This window comes from Lissotriton vulgaris, chromosome 3_1 (genome assembly GCF_964263255.1).
Source record: "Lissotriton vulgaris chromosome 3_1, aLisVul1.2, whole genome shotgun sequence".
NCBI lineage: Eukaryota > Metazoa > Chordata > Amphibia > Caudata > Salamandridae > Lissotriton > Lissotriton vulgaris.
In genome coordinates, this window is record NC_141689.1 from 296181432 (window position 1) to 296195550 (window position 14119).

At 44.0% G+C, this 14119-nt stretch overlaps 1 protein-coding gene across 1 annotated transcript in view; it reads right to left on the bottom strand.

Moving 5' to 3' along the window:
* The window catches only part of LMAN1 (lectin, mannose binding 1), a 304017-nt gene that overhangs the window by 211243 nt on the left and 78655 nt on the right, over positions 1–14119 (bottom strand). The gene's annotated exons all lie outside the window — the stretch shown is intronic.

A 14119-nucleotide genomic window follows, 5' to 3' on the forward strand; every position in this document is an offset into this window, starting at 1 on the left:
ACTTATGAAACAGCTCATAGAAAAGCCCATTTATTTTGGTGAAAACCACACTGGTTTCCAAACTTTCCAGGAACTCATGAATGACTGGAATCCTTATTAGAAAGGCAAATGTACGAGGCCCTTAGGAGTCCTGTCCAAGGCAAGATGGAGGAGGTGGCCGAGTGAGCTGGTCATACTCTTTCCCCCTGACGGACTTTTCTCCCCTCCTTGTTTATGTGCAGTATATCGTACATATAAGATTTTGGAGTAATATAAAGGGTTACGACAAAGAGAAATAAGTGCCTTGACTCTCTGGGATGATTTGGCATCTAAGACTCTGGTTTTGTGGCTTACCTCAGCCCGCAAGATTGGCCTGTGCTCGCTCTCTACATCCGGCGGCAGTCGAAGCCCAGTTTTTGTGTGTAATTGCTGCGATGCCGCCTAAGACGTCCGCTGGAGGAGCAAAGAACGCGGCCTCCCCGCTAGTGCCGGGTATGCAGTGAATTACGGGAAAGCCGTGCCGGACGACACTGCTGTGGATGATACACATCGCTCTATCTCGGGCAAGGACGGAGTTGCTGGAAGGGGTCACCAGATAGTGCCCGCACTATTCAAAGCGAAGGCTGTAAGAAGCAAGACGCCAGGTGATCGCTTGACAGGTAACAATGATGTGGGCAACATTGTAGCAATGCCTGCTACGGCTGAGAAAGCCGCAACGATTCCGAAGGGACTCACACAAGGGCTTGCTCGAGGTACCGACCTCTCTCATCAGGGAGGTGTAAACAGTTGGAGTCTCGACTTAAAGGGAAAGGGAGGGATTCAACACAATGAGCTCAACAAATACAGACATAATCATGAAATGATTGAGGGTAATACCGGATCACCGAATATCATGGAGCATCTAGAAAGTGGCCTTATGGGAGATGTAGTTCCCCAGGATAACAGTTTAGAAGAAGGCACAGCTAATCAGACAGGTGTGATCCATATTGCAGTGAGTGCTGAAGATCTGCAAAAGGGTGCAGAGGAACCTCAAGGTGCTCTGAAAGACGATCTGCAAAAAGGAGCACAGGAACCTCAGGGTGCTCTGAAAGATGGAGACTCAAGGGAAGAGTTTCTATTCATTATCAGACCAGTCGAATTCCTTGGGGATGAAAGTATTGGTAAAGATTGGGCTGGAGAGGAGAGCGATAATGGAAGCTTGCGCTGTGAAGAGGAAGAACTTAAAGACAAGTCCTCTCATACTCCGGGAAGAGTGCGCAAGCAAATGGGAACATGATTCAGATAAAAACCTGGTGTCAGTCGGCTCTATGGTCTGGGACTATTCATGTTCCCCAAACTTGGAAGGGAGCAAGGACGTGACTGGAGTAACAGAAATGTCAAGGCCAAACCTAGAGACCCCCGAAGAAATCACACAATTTACTATTTATCAGTCAATAATGGCACATCGTGAGGAGACTCGTCTAAAAAGTCTGTGCAACCAGAGTGCATGCCGAAAACTACTAAACTCAATATGCAGGGTAGCAAAGACTAGCTCAGAGTTTGCAGCTAGGACCGGCGAAGCAGAGACAAGAATCTCCACATTAGAGGATGAATTGGGTAACCAGAGAACCATCACGGAGTCCCTGAAATCCTTGAAGGAGGATACCCCATGGAAGCGGACGGACCTCGAAAATCGCTCAAGGAGGAATAATCTATGGATTTTGGGGATACCAAAGGGCCAGGATGGGGGTGGGGATGTTCACCAATTTGTGATTGAACTCTTTGAGGAGGCCTTCCCAGAATTACATTGGGACTGGAAAACGGAATTGCAAAGAGCTCATGGTTTCCTTTCCAACAGAAAAAAAGGGGTCAAGGCACGGAAAGACCACGGGCTATCCTTAACTGCTTGAACAATTTTTGGGCCCGAGAGGCACTGTATGATTTGGCTAGGCCAGACAGAAAAAGAAGGGGAAAGGGATGCGATTTCTTTGTAAGGCCAGACTTCTGCCTTGCAACAGTTGAGAAAAGAGGGCAGCTTTGCCAATTAATGCCATTATTCCAAGCAAAAGGTGCTCAGATTTTGCATAATCCCGCTAAATTGTAATTAGTCTTTCAGGGGCAGACACAATTTTTTCTATCTGAGATTTTAGCAAAAGAAGACTTACAAACTATCTATAATGCACCGGGGGATAAAAAGGTCTTAGTAATGTTGTGATGAATAGGGGGATCATTTCCAGAGCCTAGACGCAGTCAGCAGTCTAGTGCTTCCCGAGGGAGACTTTAAAAAGACCACAGTACCGGGTGCTCGCGGTGGAGTACAGGGCTGGTGGCAGCGCCCTGCTTCATTTGCGGAGACCATTTCACATAACTGTTGCTTGACACGAGCGGAGAGCTTGCTGCGTATTTGCACATTATCCAATTGGAAATTTGTATTTTAAAACTGTTGTTTTCAATTGTTTGCTGACATTTTAACCCACCTTTAAGTTGTGCAGGTTGCTTTCCGCCTCCTCTTGCCGCCTCCCGTGCAGTCTTCCCGGCCATCAGGGTCCGGAGTGGGGAGTGCGAGCCGCCATCTTGGGGGGGTGTCTCCCGGGAGCCTAGACGCAGTCAGCGGTCTAGTGCTTCCCGAGGGAGACTTTAAAAAGCAATGTGTTTACGGGAGCGAAGCGGGCGCGACAATGGCGCGCCGAAGGTGCGCCTAAGGTAAGCCAGTCTGTGCCCGTCCGTGACCGCACGGGACCAGGGGCCTGCCCCCCTGGCCATTTGATCAAATACTCCGCCCTTGATTTATTAAAGTTGAAATCCCCTCCTACCCCCTTACCGCCCCTTCCAATGACCACGCTCAAACGTATTCTATCACTGGGCGTCTCCACCCCTCTCACACAGGCGGCCCTGTTGAAGCATGATACTTCCTTGTCTCCTGAAGGCGGCCTTGCCCTTAACACTACACATGACCTGCGTTGCATTTACTTAAACACTAGGTCATTGATTAAAAATCAAATTGATACTTTTCTCCTCCTGACTCAGGAGAAGCCGGACATTCTTCTGCTGACTGAAACCTGGATCACCCCTAATTCTCTACCCGACATCCTGGTTTCTCTCCCTCAAGAGTACTACATCTTGTCAGCAGACCGCTCCCCGGGGAAGACAGGGGGCGGAGTCGCGGCCATTATCCTTAAGACCTTTAAGTTTCGCTCCTTGTCGCCTTTAGTTCTCCCAGGATCCGAGAACCTAGTCATCAAATTGGACTCTGAAAGCGGGGCTTTAATATTAGTACTAATATATCGCCCACCCCAATACATGGCAAACTTTCCGGCACTCTTAACTGAACAGCTGGCCTCACATGTAGTCAACTATTCCAAAATCATGTTAATTGGGGACTTAAACTTTTGGTTCGACTGCGTGGAACAAGATCCCCACGCTGCCGAGCTCAAAGTTCTACTGGAAGATTTGAACCTGACCCAGCATATTCACCTCCCCACTCATCAGAAAGGTCACAGTTTAGACCAAATTTGGTCACATAACCTGCCGGTTCACTCACTCTCTATTTCTCCCTGTATATGGTCAGACCCTCATTTTATCTACTTCTCACTTAGCATAGGAGGTATGACTAAAGCAAAACCACCAACAGCCAAGGAGTTTCGCAAATGGAAATCCATGGATCTTCCGGGATTCTTAGAAACACTTACTACTACCCTCCCCTTAATGGCTGAGGATGTAGAACCTAACGAAACTTTGCTATCTAAGTTGCTACTTCAAGCCGCTGACCTCCATGCCCCTACAGTGAAGTTCCCTAATATACGAGGGAAAGACGCACACAAATGGTTCACTGCAGAACTAAAACTATTAAAACTAGGGATCAGACAGAAGGAAAGAAAGTGGAGGGCAAACTATTCGCCTCAAGACAGAGAAATATAATGTTCTGCGAGGAAGCTTTACCAAAAAACTCTGCTCCTACATAAGACCAATTACTTCTCTGCTAAGATCTCGAACTCTACGAATCAGTCCAAAGACATATTCAATATCGTAAATGAGCTCTGTGACGACAACCGGACTGCCCCTTCTATAGCACCCACGCAGGAACTATGTGACTATGAATGACTTCTTCCTTGAGAAAATAGCGACCATAAAACGGAGCATCACCATCCCTCCTAATGCACCACCCATGGAAGATACATTCTATAATAAGTCTACTCTTGACGCCTTTCCTCCTATCGACACCAAAACACTGTCCGAATTGATGGTCAGGGTCAAATCAGGGTCTCCAGACGACATTTGTCCACCCTATATCATGAAGGCGGTAGCACAGGCTATACCTCATAGCATCCTTCCGCTTTTAAATAAATCTCTGGAACAAAGGGCAGTGCCAAGCAACTTCAAGAAAGCGCTCCTAATCCCCTTGATCAAGAAACCCGGACTGGACCTCTTTGACCCCTCCAGCTACAGACCTATTTCTTTGCTGCCTTTTTTGTCAAAAATACTGGAGGCATATGTCTCGAGCTGCTTATCAAAGTTCATTGAGGGTACAGACTATCTAGAACCCAATCAGGCAGGGTTTCGTCCCTGCCACTCCAGAGACGGTGATTCTAGCAGTCCAGAACACCTTGTACTCCAACGCAGACAGGGACATTCACCAGGCACTCGTACTGCTGGACTTGTCGGCCACGTTCGACACGGTGGACCATGTTATCTTGGTCAACCGTGTCGAGCAGGCCGGCCTCAGGGGGCCCGCCCTTGGCTGGTTGAGGTCCTTCATCTTAAACCGTACCCAAGCAGTAAGACTGGGAACTTACACAGCCCCCAAGAGAATCTCTTTGTGTGGTGTGCCTCAGGGCTCGTCCCTATCCCCGCTTCTTTTTAATTTGTATTTGCGCCCCCTGCTTTACTCTTTAAGAGATTACAAGGTCAATTGATTATTGTAAGTGTCATGCTACCAAGAATTTATTCATTCGTACCTTTGAAGATTTATTGTATTGTCTTTATTTTCATCCTTATTCTTCAATAAAAAAGATTTGAAATAAAAAATAAAAAAAAGAGATTACAAGGTCAAAATTTTTAACTACGCCAATGACCTGCAATTGGTGTTTCCTCTGAACTCCCCTGAGGCAGTATCAGAATTCCAACAGGTCATGTGCCATATCCAGAGATGGATAAACCTAAATCACCTGAAGCTTAACCCAGGCAAGACAGAGTTGGTCCTGCCTGGGAAAAGCGAAATCAGCTGGGGCCCACACTTCTGGCCTTCTGACCTGGGAGTCCCCCCGACCAAATCCAATACTGTTAAGAGCCTCGGGGTCACCCTCTGCAGCGATTTATCCCTCAAAGCTCAGATTGGAACGGTCGTATCTTCCAGCTTTTTCCAGCTACGGAAGATTAAGAAAATCTCCCATGTGCTGACTCATTATGCCCTTATTCTAGCAATGACTGCTCTAGTCTTATCTCGCCTCGACTACTCCAACAGTCTTTATCTGGGTCTTCCTGTGGGCCAATTGAAGAGGCTTCAATACGTTCAAAACCAGGCTGCTAGACTCATCCTTAATTTACCTAAATGGCACTCTATCAGATCTGGAATGGCCGAACTCCATTGGCTACCTATAGATCAAAGGGCCATATTTAAAACGGGCTGCATTGTATTTAAGGCTTTAGAAGGGAAAGGCCCGAAATTCATCACCAACATGCTGTGTAAACACAATCCGTCACGTAACCTCAGATCTGCACACAAAATAATCTGCTGACTATCCCCTCAGTCAAGAGGAAACGCCAAGGGGGCAGCTCTTTCCAGTACTTGGCTGCATCCTTATGGAACTCCTTGCCTTCTTCTCTGAGACACAGTGACAATCTGCTTACATTCAGACATGCCTTTAAGACCCTGCTATTTAGACAGGCATACCCGTAGACTGGCTTTCTCTCTCTGGTCATTCTGTGTTGTGTTATGGTTTCCAAAAGTTTTAGTAGGGCCAAGAAGCCCATGGGCGTACGTGCGCTGTATAAATAAAAATTTAACATAACATAACATAACAGTGGAAGATGTAAAGCTTGATTCCGGATTTCCTCCTATTCCTCTTATCTCTCCTATTCTGCTATTTCTTTCTTTTATCTTTAATTCTTTTGTAGGATTCCTCTGATACTCTGTGACCATGTGCCCTTTTTTTTCTATTTTCTCTTGGAATTTTTGATGATATTGTAGTGGGGGGAGGGTTGGTATTGAGGAGGGGGTAATGACACCGCTTTCCTTCACCAGGGACTGGTGGTCCCTAAGCCTCATAAGGTAGGGGGAGGGAAGGGATAGGGGAGACAGGGTGGAAAGGAGAGGGAGGGGGAAGGGGTGGGTTAAGGGTGATTAGGAGGGCTGTACAGCTAGGGCTTGTCACTTTTAGTCATGGCATTTTATTTTGTTTCAATATGAGAGCATTTTTGATAGGACTTGTGGAGTCTACTTGCATTGTCTGAACAATTTCTTTAGGCTGAGGGGAGAATCAATTGTCAATAAGAATGATGGGTGGAAAGGATAACATTTGCATTTGCTCTTTGAACATATGTGGCTTGAATGATAGAAAGAAAAGAGATGTATTGGATAAAATTATACAATTTATGCAAATAGATATCTTATGTATACAAGAGACCCACATACTGTGGGGCAAACAGGGGTACTTGAGAGGCTTTGGCCTAGATTTATTTACTTGTACTCATCAATATACTACTAAAAGGGGCGTGGCCATCCTAGCTAAGAAAGGTACTGGTTTGTGTCAAAAAAGTAAGGAGGATAAATGGGGACGGTGGGTGATTTTAGGTTTTGTAATTAACGAAACCCCATTGACAATTTGCGCACTGTATGGAACTAATCTGGATGACCCAGAGATCTTAGACTATCTCAACATTGAATTGGCTCTATGGAAGGATCCGGGAGTTCTCTGTGGAGATTTTAATATCCATTTGGACAGTCATTTTTATTTTCTCGGCAATGCTCCACATCAAGGAAGGAAAGTTAGGACGTTTAAAGCCCTGCAGAGAGTAGTAAGAAAACATGGATTAGTCGATCTCTGGGTCAGACACAGACTGGGGGTCCCAGGGCATACCTTTTACTCAGCCCCTCATAACAAATCTGTCAGTCTGGACTACTTGTTTTTATATCCTATCAGATTGCGGAGAGGGCCAGTATTGATATTTCCCCTAAGATCATCTCGGACCACAACCCACTCATCGATGAGCTGCCACTAAGTGGCATCTCTAGGGTCCAGAGGAAGTGGTTTTTCGAAAGGAAGCTGCTCCTTGAGCAGGCATACTGTGAGCATATGTCCAAATGGATAATGGAATTCTTTAGTATTAATAGGAGCACTTCCCCTGAAACTATTGTTTGGGACGCGTTCAAAGCTGTCTTGCGCAGAGAGACTCTTAGCTTTTCTATATATCGGCAGAAGGCTAAACAAAAAAAGATCAGTGGATGGGTGGATCAGCTTAGGATGACTGAAATTGAGCGGATGAATAAAATAGGGGACGGTCAGGACAATGAAGAATGTCTTCAGCGAATAGCTCTATTAAAATCTACAATGCAGCAGTACTTTGGGGAAGAAATTGCTATTAAATATACACAGTTCAGGGCAGAAACATACACATTTGGGGAAATAATGGAAGGGTCCTGGCAAAGCGGCTGAGAGAGAGAGAGAGAGAGAAGTGGCCAGAGGAATATGTAACATTAAAGATCATCTTGGCCTGATTCAAGATTCTCCAACTAAAATTTTTGAGGTATTCCAGAATTTATCAGCAATTATATACTGAAGAGATAGGTGCGGGTGAGGCAGCGGCTCCAAAGGTATTCCTTGAGTTCTTTGAAGATCTTGAAACAAGAAAGGTTACACCTGAAAAAAATAAGATTCTTGCTGCCCCAATCACATAGGAAGAGATAGAAAGTGCCATATTTTCTCTCTCAGTCGGTAAGGCGGTTGGCCCAGAAAACATTCCTTTAGAGTTCTTTAGAACATTTAGATCAGCACTTGAGCAGGATAAGGTTTCGCTATTTCAGCTGGCCCAAAAGGGGAACATTCCTGAATCTTGGCGGAAGAACACAATAGTAGTCTTCAAAGAGAAAAATAAGCCTGAACTTATTCCATTGTCGTATAGGCCAATTTCTCCTATTAACGCAGATAGTAAGGTCTATTCTAAAATTATAGCTTCTAGACTAGCTAAAATCATTACGCCTCTGGTGTCTATTCGCCAGCATGGGTTCATCCCCAGGAGAGATACAACTGATCACGTAAGACGCGTGATTGCACTTCTTAACTGGGCTAAAGCTACGGGATCTGTGCTGGGGGTGGCCATGTTGGACGCAGAGAAAGCGTTCGACAGGGTTATGTGTTTTGTACTGCAGTAGAAGGGGTTTTGCCCTGAACTTATTCAAGCAGTGCAGACGCTCGATATATCAGCTGTAGCAGAGATCCGTATATCAGGGCAGTAATCAAAATCATTTAGCATCAACAAGGCAGGGGTGTCCTTGCTCCCCCCTGCTGTTTGCACTATATTGATCCGTTTTCTTACAATTTAGAGAAAAACATGAATATTAAACCAGTGAAGATTAATGATATGTATAAGACATTGGCTTACGCAGATGATATCGTGATACTCACTAGCAATATTACAGCGGCTTTCCCTGCAGTGACAGATCAGGCAGATCAAAACAGGTTATAAATTAAATATCGATAAAACGCAGATTATTAATTCTAATTTTATGCCTACTCCTGACCTCCCCGTTCAAACCGAAGCAACATATCTGGGGATTAAGATTTCATTGTTGGTTGAGCAAATACCGGATATAAATATTATTTCTATGATTGATACTGTCAACAGGACATTAGAGAGGCTAGATCACCTGCATCTCTCCATGTATGGAAGAAAGAATGTTTTAAAAATGCTGGTCCTCCCAAAATTCTTATACTTATTTAGGAATATTCCCCTGGAGTTTTCAACGGCATCTTTAGCCAAAATTGAAAGGAGCTGCTCTGGGTTTTTGTGGGGATTTCATAGGGCAAGAAGAGCGGCTAGGTGGATGACACTTCCTATAGAGCGAGGAGGCTGGGGAGTTTCCAATTTTTTAATGTTTCATTTGGCATCTTTGCTACAACATATGGGTTTTCTGGTGACTGGGATTAAAGCTGAAATATCTATGGCTGTAAGACCAACTATTTACAAAATCGTACTGAATAATGAAGCTAATCAATGCTTAGTTAAAAACTTAGAACTCAGCTACTATAAAAAAAGATTTAAAATCCTCAAGGCAGCTTATGGGCTTTGGAGAAATGTCCGACGGAGGCTTAAGGTTTCTAATATAAATGTGTATACTCCATTTTCGGCGTTTTGTGTTTTACCGCCAATCTTTCAAGATCAAACTACCTTCCGTTTGGAGTTTCATGGGGACAAATGCACAAGGGACCACAGCAAATTTAGAAAAAATATCTCTGGTGAAGGTCCCGAATCGAGAAAATGTATCAAACATTATTGGAAGCCTTCCCCGACGATTTGTGTAGTCAGAATACTAACAGAGAGGGAATATTTGGGAAGGAGGTGAGGAATATAGAAGATTTAATCGTTTTAGCAAGTGAGACTTTAACAACAGAAAGCCTTAGAACCCAACATTATATCTCTATTTTTGACCTTTACTATACTCCTCGGAAGGTCGCGAATTGGGGAGGTACACGGGGAGGCAAGTGTAGCGGCTGCGGATACTATATATATGTTTTATTCATGCCCTAACTTAGCTCAATTTTTTCAGGATATCGAATCTTTTTTAATATAGTTTTGGGGATCCCACTTGCAATAACACCAGAACTGGTAATCCTGGGCACTGAGTGCAATGAGGGAGGAGATATAAGAGCAAGATCTGATACAAGATTTGTATTTATCGCCATGGCCATTATACGATTGTGTATTACTTCCCCAATGGATTAGCCCTGATCCTCCAACATTTATAATTTTGAGATCAAGGATTTTAGCTATCTATAATATGGAGTCCTCTGTAAATAGATTGAAAGTACGTAAAATACGGGAACTGGGGCAAAAAACTTGGGCTATTTCCGAGTGGATTGACTAAATTATGTTGTTTGTCTTGCTATGTCAATTTATTATGGCTGTTACTTTTTTTTCCTCTATAATGAATTTGCCATGACTTGTAACTGCAATATGGAGATTTAAAATAAAAAATAAATAAAAAAGAAAGGCAAATGTACTGAAAAGAGACCACACAGTACAACAGATTCTGAATGAATTACTTAGGCTGGAATAGCAACTGCTTGATTCAATTCAATTCAAATGTAACAGATTATGTTTGAAGTAAGGACCAACACTTGTTGACTGCATTGTAGTATCCTTCGAATTTCCATAAATGCCAGAGGGTGAGCATAATCTCCACATTAGTGTATCCCAAGAGACAACTGGTTAAACTCAACTATGCTAAGGTGGGATGACTCACTTTCACCCACCTGTGTGAGAATCTGTTCAATAAATATCATGCATGGTGACAACCATTTGGACTAAACATATCTGGTACAATATCTGTTCTGCTTAGTCTGTAACAATCAGAGTCATCAAGAAGTCCACATACCTGGATTTCTGAGTGGCTTTATTAATGGGATTAAGTAATGGAAATTCATACAGAAAATTATTTCACCAAATAACAGAAAGAAAACGTTCCTTATTAACCATTTACCCAGAAACCTCGAAGTGAAATGGAGACATTTTACTTTATATTCTGTTGTAACAATGACCAATGTTACACTCTTCAGTCTTATAAAAGGGAATTTAAGCCTTCTTAATAAATCTTCATCTTCTGAGCGCCCATCAGCTTTCTAATAAGCACCTTATAACAGTTTCACTGTCTGGTCACCATAAAATGAGTGCAGGTATGGAGGATTGTCTCATTTGTATCAAATTCTCTGGACTTTACCTCTCTAATCAGATAATTATATAAGAATATCATATTTCTTGTTTTCTCAAGTAGTATACTCGGCTTGTACAAGAACTAATCTGAATCAGATAGCTGGCACAACGGACACTGAGCCAACATGCCTGTTCTGAGCTGCCCAACTTTTCAGAGATTAACTTATCGGAAAAGGAAATTGCAGTACAAAACACATTTTTCTAATTTTTTAACAACTTAACAGCCAGACTGATGTTTTAGAAACTGACAATTTATTGCACAAGTTCACTGTTAGTAGGTACTCCTCACTGAGTAGTTTGAATAGCCCAGCAGAACGTACCAGGAAAATATAAAAATGAAAAATATATAGCTTTAGAGAGATCAACAGTCCCTCGCTTTGCGTAAGGAATCACTCCTTTAAATGTTAAAGAGCTTTGTTGAATTGGAGAGCACTTTCCCCAAATAAAAGGAAGATCTACTGATGCCATGTAAGCTACACTCAATTTCGCTCTTCCACATAGGGATTTTTGGTGAGATCATACACATTAGGATGGATTACAACAACTGCCGGACATTTTATGAATACAAATATATCAAGGAAAAGGAAATAAAATACACTGTTAGCAAAATGTTCAAGCCAAAACAATATAGTTCCTGTGCATGTGTAATTGGATATATGTTTCTTGAAGCTTTATCAGGGTATATCAAGTTTGATAGTTGTAGTTACAGTACAATTGTATAGAGAATATCTTTTTTTTTAATTTGTTGAGTTCTCACAATTGAATTTGGACTCCATGCTCACATGTTTACTGGGTATATGAAAATTATGGCAATATGCTCCCAGATTGTGTTTCTATTCGAGTAGGTTTTATTGCTGCAGACTTGCTATCTAAAGCCAAGGTTGTCGTTGATTCTTAGATGCCAAAATAGTAGCTTTGTTGCACACAAGTTTCATCTTGATTATTTTTAACATTTGTAATAACGTAAAGATAATAATTCAAGCAAATCAAGACAGTCATTTTGCAGTTGACAAATGTTTAGACAAATTTTCAGGATTTGGGTGTATTATATGGTATGGCAGAGCGGGTTTACTATGTTAATACACTCGCAAAAATGGTCTTGGGTCCAGTCAGTCTCATTTGTAAAACCTTAACCTTAACCTCAACTCTGGGTAGCTGTGGCTTCGGGCAGCAAGGCATCAACAAAGGAAATAGTGTAAAGCATTTAACAGGACCAAACTGTTGGACCTGCGATGGGCAAGCCCAGCACAAAGGGGGTAGCTTGGCTTGAGTGACAAGGTGGTAGAAGGCTGTTGTGTTAAGCCGGCTATGACCAAATAATAACTCCCTGCACACCACACAAAAAGAAGGACACCACACCACTGTTATAGAAAAAATACGTTTCGTTTATGTAAAAGTTCTCTGGGTTTGAAGGAAGTTCACTTAGGTAATCACATTCACATTTCTTACATGGGTTTGATTAGCTGTGTACTGGTTTCTCAGGAATAAATAGTTGGACTCTAATAAATAAATATACTGGATAAATATCAGGATTCAATACATTAGAATAAATATCAGCAATGACTGGAATAAATATCAACAATGACTGGAATAAATATCAGCAATGACTGGAATAAATATCAGCAATGACTGGAATAAATATCAGCAATGACTGGAATAAATATCAGCGATGCAGTACAGTTTCCTAGCAGGTTAGATACTGATCGTTTCACATAAATATCACAGGGTCATTCTGGTATCGCTGCCACCAATTAATCACTTTCAGGTTAAACACATTACGTTTGTCATTCAATGCGGAATGCGCGCTCTTACAGTTTTTGAAGTGTTCACGGGTTCGGGCTCTCTGGGCACAAGATACGCGTGATAATCCCTTAGTTACACTCATAACTCATTGCGCGTATATCTGGAAGATAAAAGGCATAAAATGACTACGGCAATTACACTCCGCGGCCAGCCGGTTCAATGCTACTGCTGCCGGAGGAGTCTGTGCGCTTCTGTCAGCGCAGGCGGGGTTTCCGAAGGCGGCTCCAGTTCACGAGTCTTGGGACCGTCGAACGGGCTGCCGGAGGGGCAAAAACACCTGCGTGCACAGTTCAAAATGAGGCCGCATCACAGTTCCACAACAACGCGGCAACTTCAGGGAAAGAGACGGCCCACCTCACTTCGGCGGCGCCGGTAAGCGCTCCAGTCAGTATGGCACTTCTCCCAAGGGCGAAGGGGGGTTCCAGGGGCTCCGCGATCCTCCCTCCGAGCTCACTCACGGGGGGGGGGGGGGGGGGGGGCTACCGCCCACACACCAGCTCCCAAGTCACTCGGGCAGGGCAGAGACCGTAATCTCGCCCAAATGAAGGCCAGCCTTTCCCCGCCCCAGCGCAGCACCTCACCTTCTATCCACAAACAGCGCGTCGACGGCGGTGGGTTCGGAGACGTCCGAACGCCCGCCAGGAGGCACTTAAGTTGAAGGGGGCACTTTTAAGAGTTGCAGTCGCGATCTCACCACTGGGGGGCGGGGAGGCTCTAACTATGGCCAAAGTCTCTGAGGGGCAATTGGGCACTCGCTGACCAGGCGGTGAAGGCGAGAGGTCACTGCTCACGCTTCTGACTGGAACGCCAGTCAGGGTCCACGCCAGCAACCTCTGCTGCTCTTCTGCCTGCTCTATCAGCTGCCTCAGGGGGTTAACAGGGCAGGTGTCAATCTGGGGTGAAGTCCTCTTCTTCTGGTGTTCTTTGATCATTCTAAAATGGCCACCAGGGACTGGGCCTTTTATAGCCAGTGCCCTAGGATGCCAGCACGAGCCAGAAGGTTCTAGAACCTTCCCTGGCTATGTCAATGACATGGCCCTTTCAAGGTATCTTTTTGGTCATTAGGAGCCACCGTACTGGGCTTCCTAAGGCAGCCATTTTGTGTACGTGTAACTCCTGAGGGGATTCCTGTCAGGTTTGCAGGTTACACAAAGTGCGCCAAAACCTTCAAAGGGTCAGAGGTCAGAGGGGCTCCAATGGGAGTCACTCTCATAGGGGACAATGGTGTCCACCATTTTGGGGTTGACAACCCCAGTTTGTTATGCCACCGGTTCCGTCAGGCGCCTTGTACATAGGTGCCAGGAACTTGGTGAGCAACTGGGCATCAAGGAGCATCTAGCCCCATGGGACAACACACAAAAAGTACACACATGGTAGACAAAGAAAAAGCGACAAATTTTAGGAGGCAAGGGGGAACAAAATAAATCATAGT